Below are 7,068 nucleotides of genomic sequence, written 5' to 3' on the forward strand. Positions count from 1 at the left end.
CTTTAAAGGTGATTTTCTCAATATTTAGATTTTTTTTGCACCCTCAGATTCCAGATTTTCAAATAGTTGTATCTCGGCCAAATATTGTCCTATCCTAACAAACCATACATCAATGGAAAGCTTATTTATTCAGCTTGTATAAATCTCAATTTCGAAAAATTGACCCTTATGACAGGTTTTGTGGTCCAGGGTCTTAGTTGAACTATGATTTGCATGCACATCCTGTATGCATTTAGGCTGTAGTCTCTGATGTCCAACACAGCATAGTTTAGCATTGCTTCACAGATCGTATAGTCAGGAGAACGTGCAAAGACATGTATGAAAGAAAGAGTCACTGCATAGTACTTACAAGTTCCTACGTGAATCTGAAGATTGAATCATTATACAGGCATCTATGTGCCTTGAAATTTCTTCAGTGTATTGGTGCAATTTTTGAGGTCTTGCATATTTCCTTCAGATATACTTGTCATTAGTGATGATCTTTTTGTGCTGTTTATTAAAAATCCTGTACTACATTAACAAATGCAATAACTGCAAAGTATATTAATATGCAAATGACCTGCACTGTTCTTTTAAATGAATCAAGACATGCCGAAAGTGATGTCATATCTCAGTCAATCCAATTCTGTTTATGATGAACCAACCTGATTACATTTTAATGCAGTTAGAGTTTCATTTCCTAATGAACTCTATTTAATTAGAAGCACTGAGTACATTAGAACAGCCATTACTTTACATTCTGTGACATGGAACGTCAAAGCAACTATATAAATACTCATTTGAACAAATCAGCATGTTGTACACTGTTAAACTGTGAAAGCAACATAATCCTACGGTTTAAAGGGGTCATATGATGCATATGATTATTTTTTGTATTTGGTGTAATGAAATATGTTTCTGCGGTTTAAAGTAAAAAAAAAACATATTATTTTCCACATACTGTACATTATTGTTTCTCCTCTATGCCTCGCCTTTCTGAAACGCGTCGATTTTTACAAAGCTCAGCGGTCTGAAAAGCGAGGAGTGCTCTGATTTGCCAGCTATCTAGTGCATTGTGATTGGCTGAATTCCTCAAGCGTGTGATGGAAATGTTACGCCCCTTACCATACTGTGATACATGTCCCTGAGCGACGAGACAAAAACATTAACACCCATTATAAACGAGGCATTTGTTGCGTCCAGTGGGGACATAATTACAGATTATAATGACTTATACTGTCTTTTTACGCGTTGCGTTGCATCGCGCCGCGTAAACATAAAGCCATGTCTGCATTTGTGATCGGAGAAACGCCAAACAACAAGTGCTACTCTACACTGCTCAAAACTCGCGTTTGAATCATCAGTGGCAAATTCTTTAAATATGAATATGTACTTACAGTCTGTGAGTCAGAACAGCCGTAGTAGTCTACTCTCCCAGGATCAGGAAACAGTCCTCCATAAAATGCGTAGCACACATCTGAATATTTGGGTTGAACTGTTCTGGAACAGTGTTGTAAATGCAACTTAACCACTGATTTCTAGTCGTGTGCTCTTTTGGAAGGCCAAGTCTTTTTGCTTTCGCAACGAAACACACAGCGTCTTCACAACATGGAGGCGGCGGTGGCAGCAAGAATAAAGTTACACCTTCTTTCTTTGCGTGAACATTTGGGCGGTGTTATGCAAATATTCCCACACAGTGACGTAGACATGTGGAGGCGTGTTAGAACGAGGCGTTTTATGTAGGTGTGGACTAGTCTTAACTTTTATAAAGAATATCTCTTTGGGTTTGAGACTTTAGTCTTTGTAACTTTAGGGATCTTATATATTCACAAACAGCTTGCAACACTCCAAAGAGAAAGGAAAATTTGTAGGTAATAATTTTGTCAAAATTATTGATTTTTATTTTATACCAAAAATCATTAGGATATTAAGTAAAGATCATGTTCCATGAAGATATTTTGTAAATTTCCTACTGTAAATATATTACAACTTAATTTTGATCAGTAATATGCATTGCTAAGAACTTCATTTGGATAACTTTAAAGGTGATTTTCTCAATATTTAGATTTTTTTTGCACCCTCAGATTCCAGATTTTCAAATAGTTGTATCTCGGCCAAATATTGTCCTATCCTAACAAACCATACATCAATGGAAAGCTTATTTATTCAGCTTGTATAAATCTCAATTTCGAAAAATTGACCCTTATGACAGGTTTTGTGGTCCAGGGTCACCTATATAATATATATATATATATATATATATATATTTTTTTTTTAATGGGAAAAAACATGTGTGTACAGTCAATCATGAGCATCAGGTAAGAGTTAATATGATCTGTTTTATTTAATAAAATGATTAAAATATATTAGAATAATTAAAAGAAAGTAAATAAATAAATGTTTCAATTTTTTTTTTTATTAAACTATTTAATAAAATAAAATATATTAATAATTTTGATCAATATTAATAATTTTACATGATTAATATGATTTAATATGATTTGATTAAAATGTATTATTTATTACAATTTATTAAAGAATATTATTAAATCATTTTTTTTATGTAATAAGTAAAATTATCAGTTAAATTATTTTAAAACAAATTGTTGTGCTCATGGATTTTTTGAGGCCCATACTGAGCTCATTCATACCTGACAAGATGAGACATGAGCAACTTTACGTTAATTTGATTACGATTGATTTTTAGTTCTAACTTCAAAAAACATCTAAGGCAATCTAAGGTCAAGCAAATTAATTAATGTTACTTCTTCACTTAGAATTAGCTGACATGGCCATCTGCATCCACTCTCCTGATTGAAAGGTTTGTCACCGACAATGTAAATATTTAGCATTCCTCAGATGACTTCAGCACAAAGCCTGAGGATCTGTGTGTGTGTGTTCACATGTATGTAAAGCCAAGGGGATTTACAGGATATGAAGCATCATGTTATTTCTCCATCCTAAAGACCACAGTAGTCACCCTGTCATTACAAGCAGCAACTCACAGCACAAGCACAAGTGACAGCACAGAAGAGACGGGTCAAAACCTGTTGCACAGGATTTGGCAGCCCACTGTTGTTGTTTCTTTTCAGAAGGGTCAAACGTGACTTTTACGATAAATGTATATAAAATGAGAGTGTGGAAAGTACTGTTTTGAAGTGTGTGAGTGGGAGCAGTGTGTTTCTGAATGACTCTTGGCTAAATTAAAGTGATAGACAAAGAGAAAGACAGTCCTGCTGAAAAAAACTCCTGCTTAATCCAGGTTTACTGGTGTTAAACTATTTTAGGTCTACAGCTGGTCTCTCAGTGCCCAAACCCCCTCTAAAACCAGCCTGGGAAACCATGTATGACCAGTAAACCAGCTTAGGCTGGTTTAAGATTTCAGCAAAGAGAACCCTACCTAGACTATCTTTAAACCGCCATGGATTTCCAAGCTGGTTTATGATGATGTTCCTAATAAAAAAAAAAAAAGTAATTCTACGTGAACTTTCAATTAAGCTTGTTGACTGAAGTAAGCCAGCTGGTTAAGCTAGTTTAGAAGCCTGATAGGACATCAGACCACATATGCCAGCATCCAAAACACAACGCATGCTGGGCTTTTCAACCTGGCTTTCTCTAATAACAGGCTTTAATCATCATTGCTTAAAGAAAGTCATTAAAGAATCATGCCTTAATGTGTCCGCCCAAGTTTTAAATCATTCCTATGCCCGTCTACACAGACATACGCGTACAAACATGTGTTTGGTGCTTGTTCTCAGTGTGCCATGTGTTTCCTCTTCAATATCTCCCCACAGCACCTGAATAGTAAGGTCTGAGTATGTGATGATGTCACGTATTGTGCAAAACTCTCCTTATTACCCAATACTGCCTGTTTTTTCACTGTTTATTTACTGCCATTTTCATTCTTTGCATGTGGTAAAAGTCCAGTGTTGTTTTCTTTGTAAAGTTAGCATGTGTGTGACTCATATGCATGTGTGCGACTCTTTCAACTCTGCCTGAAAAGTTGTTTTTCAATATGACCAAACAATGTTTAAACCTGATCATAAAGGAAGTGAAACTCTTTTACCCCTTTTTTCAGTTAAACCCACAACAGCTAATTTCTTCTGACACATGCTGCTATAAAAAGGCTCCCATCAACTATCCAAAGCCTGAGTTTACAGAGCTTAGGACATGGTTGACCCTGAATACGAGACATCACACTCTTTATTTCAGTAGAAGGTGTGTTTTCTTCATATTGCTGGCTTATAAAGGAAGACTGGACACTGTTTTGTTTATAAAAGGTCCACCGGATGGAAGATCAACTATCCCAGTGTGTTTTAGATGTTTAACATGGGAGTGGTTGAACAGAAAACAAGTTTAAACTTGACATTATTGTCTACAAACCTCCATATTTCCTAAGCATACACTAATAAACAAAACAAATCTGTAAAATTAAAGTTTCTCTTGCTGTTAAAACAGAATACTGGCATTTATTTATTTATTTTAACAACACCTGGAAGAATTTGCTATGCTTTTAATCAACTAAAGTAACATCATCTTATGTGTACATGATCACAGCGCTCTCTGAGATGATGGAGGAGAGGGCACAGGGGTCAAGACCAAGACAAACTCACCTGGCTTTTCTCTTGTTCACTCTCCCTCTTCTGTTCAAATGCTCTGTCCTCCCTCTGCGCTTAGATTAGGTGGTTGAAATCCAGCGCGCGAGTGATGAAATAATCTCCTCAGACAGCTGAAATCAAAGAAAACTCCTCTACAAACTCTGTCTTGTGCTCACACTACTGTAAAAAGATAATTTGACTTGTACTTCCTTGAGGAGCTAAATGTATAAGACACACCCCTGAGTGTGCTTCTCTCTCTCTCATCTCTTTCTCTCTCCACCCTGTCAGTGTGTTAGCTGCTGACATGGTGTGTCTGCTTGCCCCAACAAGTGCAACCCTTGTAAAGAATTCAGCAGTAATCCTGGATGTGGCACAGTGAAAAAAGGAGGTTTTAGTCTCTTTGTGATCTGGTATGCAGCCACTGTCATCACTGACACTGCAATGTTTCTCACTTAACTGTGTTTCTTATTTAACAAAATCATTAATGGTCCAAACTATGATATTTAATTGAGTTCTATTTTCTGGTCTGGGATTGCACAAACAGACAAGCAAAAAGACTCTTGAAATGCCACTCAGACAATCAGATTTAAGGACTGAATACTAATCACTATATATATATATATGTATGTATGTATGTGTGTGTGTTGTTGTTGCTGCTGCTGCTTTCTGATCAGTGTTTCCATTTTATTTGGAATTTATTTTAATTCCAAAACCATGAATTCATTTTCAGTTGAATAATATTCTCACTTTGCATGGCTAGGACAGCTATTTGTTTACACATCAAAAACATACAGACATTTCATTGATTTTATGCTAATTGGATTACTGAATTGCTTTGCTTACAACTGCATGGTTCACAGATTTTTTTGTTTGATATGTACCTGCAGTTGATTTTTACTTTAAGCAAGGTTTAGCTTTTTCTTTATATTATGAAGTTATTATATGAACTTTTTTCAGTGGTGTCATCATTTATTTAATTTATATTTTATTGCTTCTCATCAAATTCATTTATAGTTTTAATTGTTTGACAGTTTTAACATGTAAATGCACCCTAAAAATATTACATTTTAAAGCTTTAAAAATCACCTTTGGTTTGTTTACTGGAGGCATTAGGGGATGTTTTCCTCCTTATATATACAGTGGGTACGGAAAGTATTCAGACCCCCCTTAAATTTTTCACTCTTTGTTATATTGCAGCCATTTGCTAAAAAATTCTCCAATGATGCATGTATCTTAAAATATTGTTAGTAAACAAGTTAAAAGTGTGAAAAATGTATAATAAAGTTTATTTCTAAAAGGCCACAAGGCTAAAAATGCTCTTAATGAGGGAAACATCCTTGTACTCAAACATCCTGTTATAGCTGAACATATTATGTTCTTAGGCAGCCAATTATGTTATATATTCCATTTTATTTTAGTGTGGTTTCCAAACACTATGCAAACACAGATTGTAAACACAAACAGAGAAGTGAAGTCTGTCATTGATGGAAAGCTGGGTGATAACAGCACTTTATTTGACCTTTTCTATTGTAAACTTCATTGTTTAGTCACTAACATTAGAAACTGCTGTACAATGAATTGGTCTTGTGTAATAGAAAGTCACCCTCAGGGCTAATGTATGTGCATTAGTAATGTCTATACTAAAAAAGGCTGCTTATCTCTCTGCTATCTGAATGGAAACCATCTGGACTTAAGCTCTAATGCATAAAGACTACAAAATGAATTGATGCATCTGGCTTGATTTGTGAAAGTTTTGTTTACAATCTGTAATATTGCATAGATCCATCACCTCAGTTGAATTCTCAAGTTACAGTAGTTTTCTCCTCCATTTGTATGAGACTGAAATTGAAAACAAAAGTAAGAATTAAGCTTGACTCCAAGACAACAGTCAGGAAGTGTAACTTAAGTGGCTTCCTGATGGCTTCCTCTTTATCGCTGAATGATATCTGACATGTTGTGTGTGTGTGCAAGTGTGTAATGGGTTTCAGAGATAAAGCAATGAATATCCAGTTAGCTACAGTTTAATGAATTTAATGTGTTTTGCGATATTTGTGATAATGTAAATGTTATGACTGCCTTAATCTGGTAAAAAAAAAAAGGTCCCACATTTCCAGATTTCTGTTACATTTTCTTTTTATATCATTTGTGTTATTCCTTTTTTGTCTCTAAGCAGAGTTTGAAGCAATATCAGCTAATTTTATTTGTGGCTTAAGAGACAGAAATAGTTTAAGTGGTAAGAATATCATGCTAGTGTGTTTATCTTGTATATCTATGTTTACATGTGTGTGTGTGTGTGTAGGCCTGTCTAAATGTAGGTGTCTGTCTTTTGGGTGTGCGTGTGTTCACATGTTTTATTTAGGTCACTTGGTTTTATCTGATGTGTTCGCTCTTACTTGAGCAAAGTATGTGTTTCACTGCAATATTACAGTGCTCATCAAACAATAAAGTCAAATGTAAGCTGTAAACAATCACATTTAACATATAAGAGGTA

The 7,068-nt window shown here is 35.0% G+C and overlaps 1 protein-coding gene across 2 annotated transcripts in view; it reads right to left on the reverse strand.

Moving 5' to 3' along the window:
• The window catches only part of LOC107597992 (tumor necrosis factor, alpha-induced protein 8-like protein 2 B), a 9,480-nt gene extending 4,665 nt beyond the window's left edge, over positions 1-4,815 (reverse strand). For both annotated transcript variants that reach the window (XM_016289219.1, XM_016289220.1), the window contains exon 1: positions 4,593-4,815. The gene's annotated coding sequence lies outside the window, so the exon portion shown is untranslated. The remainder of the gene's footprint in view (positions 1-4,592) is intronic.
• Between the last annotated feature and the right edge of the window lie 2,253 nt (positions 4,816-7,068).

The sequence above is a fragment of the Sinocyclocheilus grahami genome, unplaced genomic scaffold (genome assembly GCF_001515645.1).
Source record: "Sinocyclocheilus grahami isolate Dianchi unplaced genomic scaffold, SAMN03320097.WGS_v1.1 scaffold242.1, whole genome shotgun sequence".
In the NCBI taxonomy this organism is placed as follows: domain Eukaryota; kingdom Metazoa; phylum Chordata; class Actinopteri; order Cypriniformes; family Cyprinidae; genus Sinocyclocheilus; species Sinocyclocheilus grahami.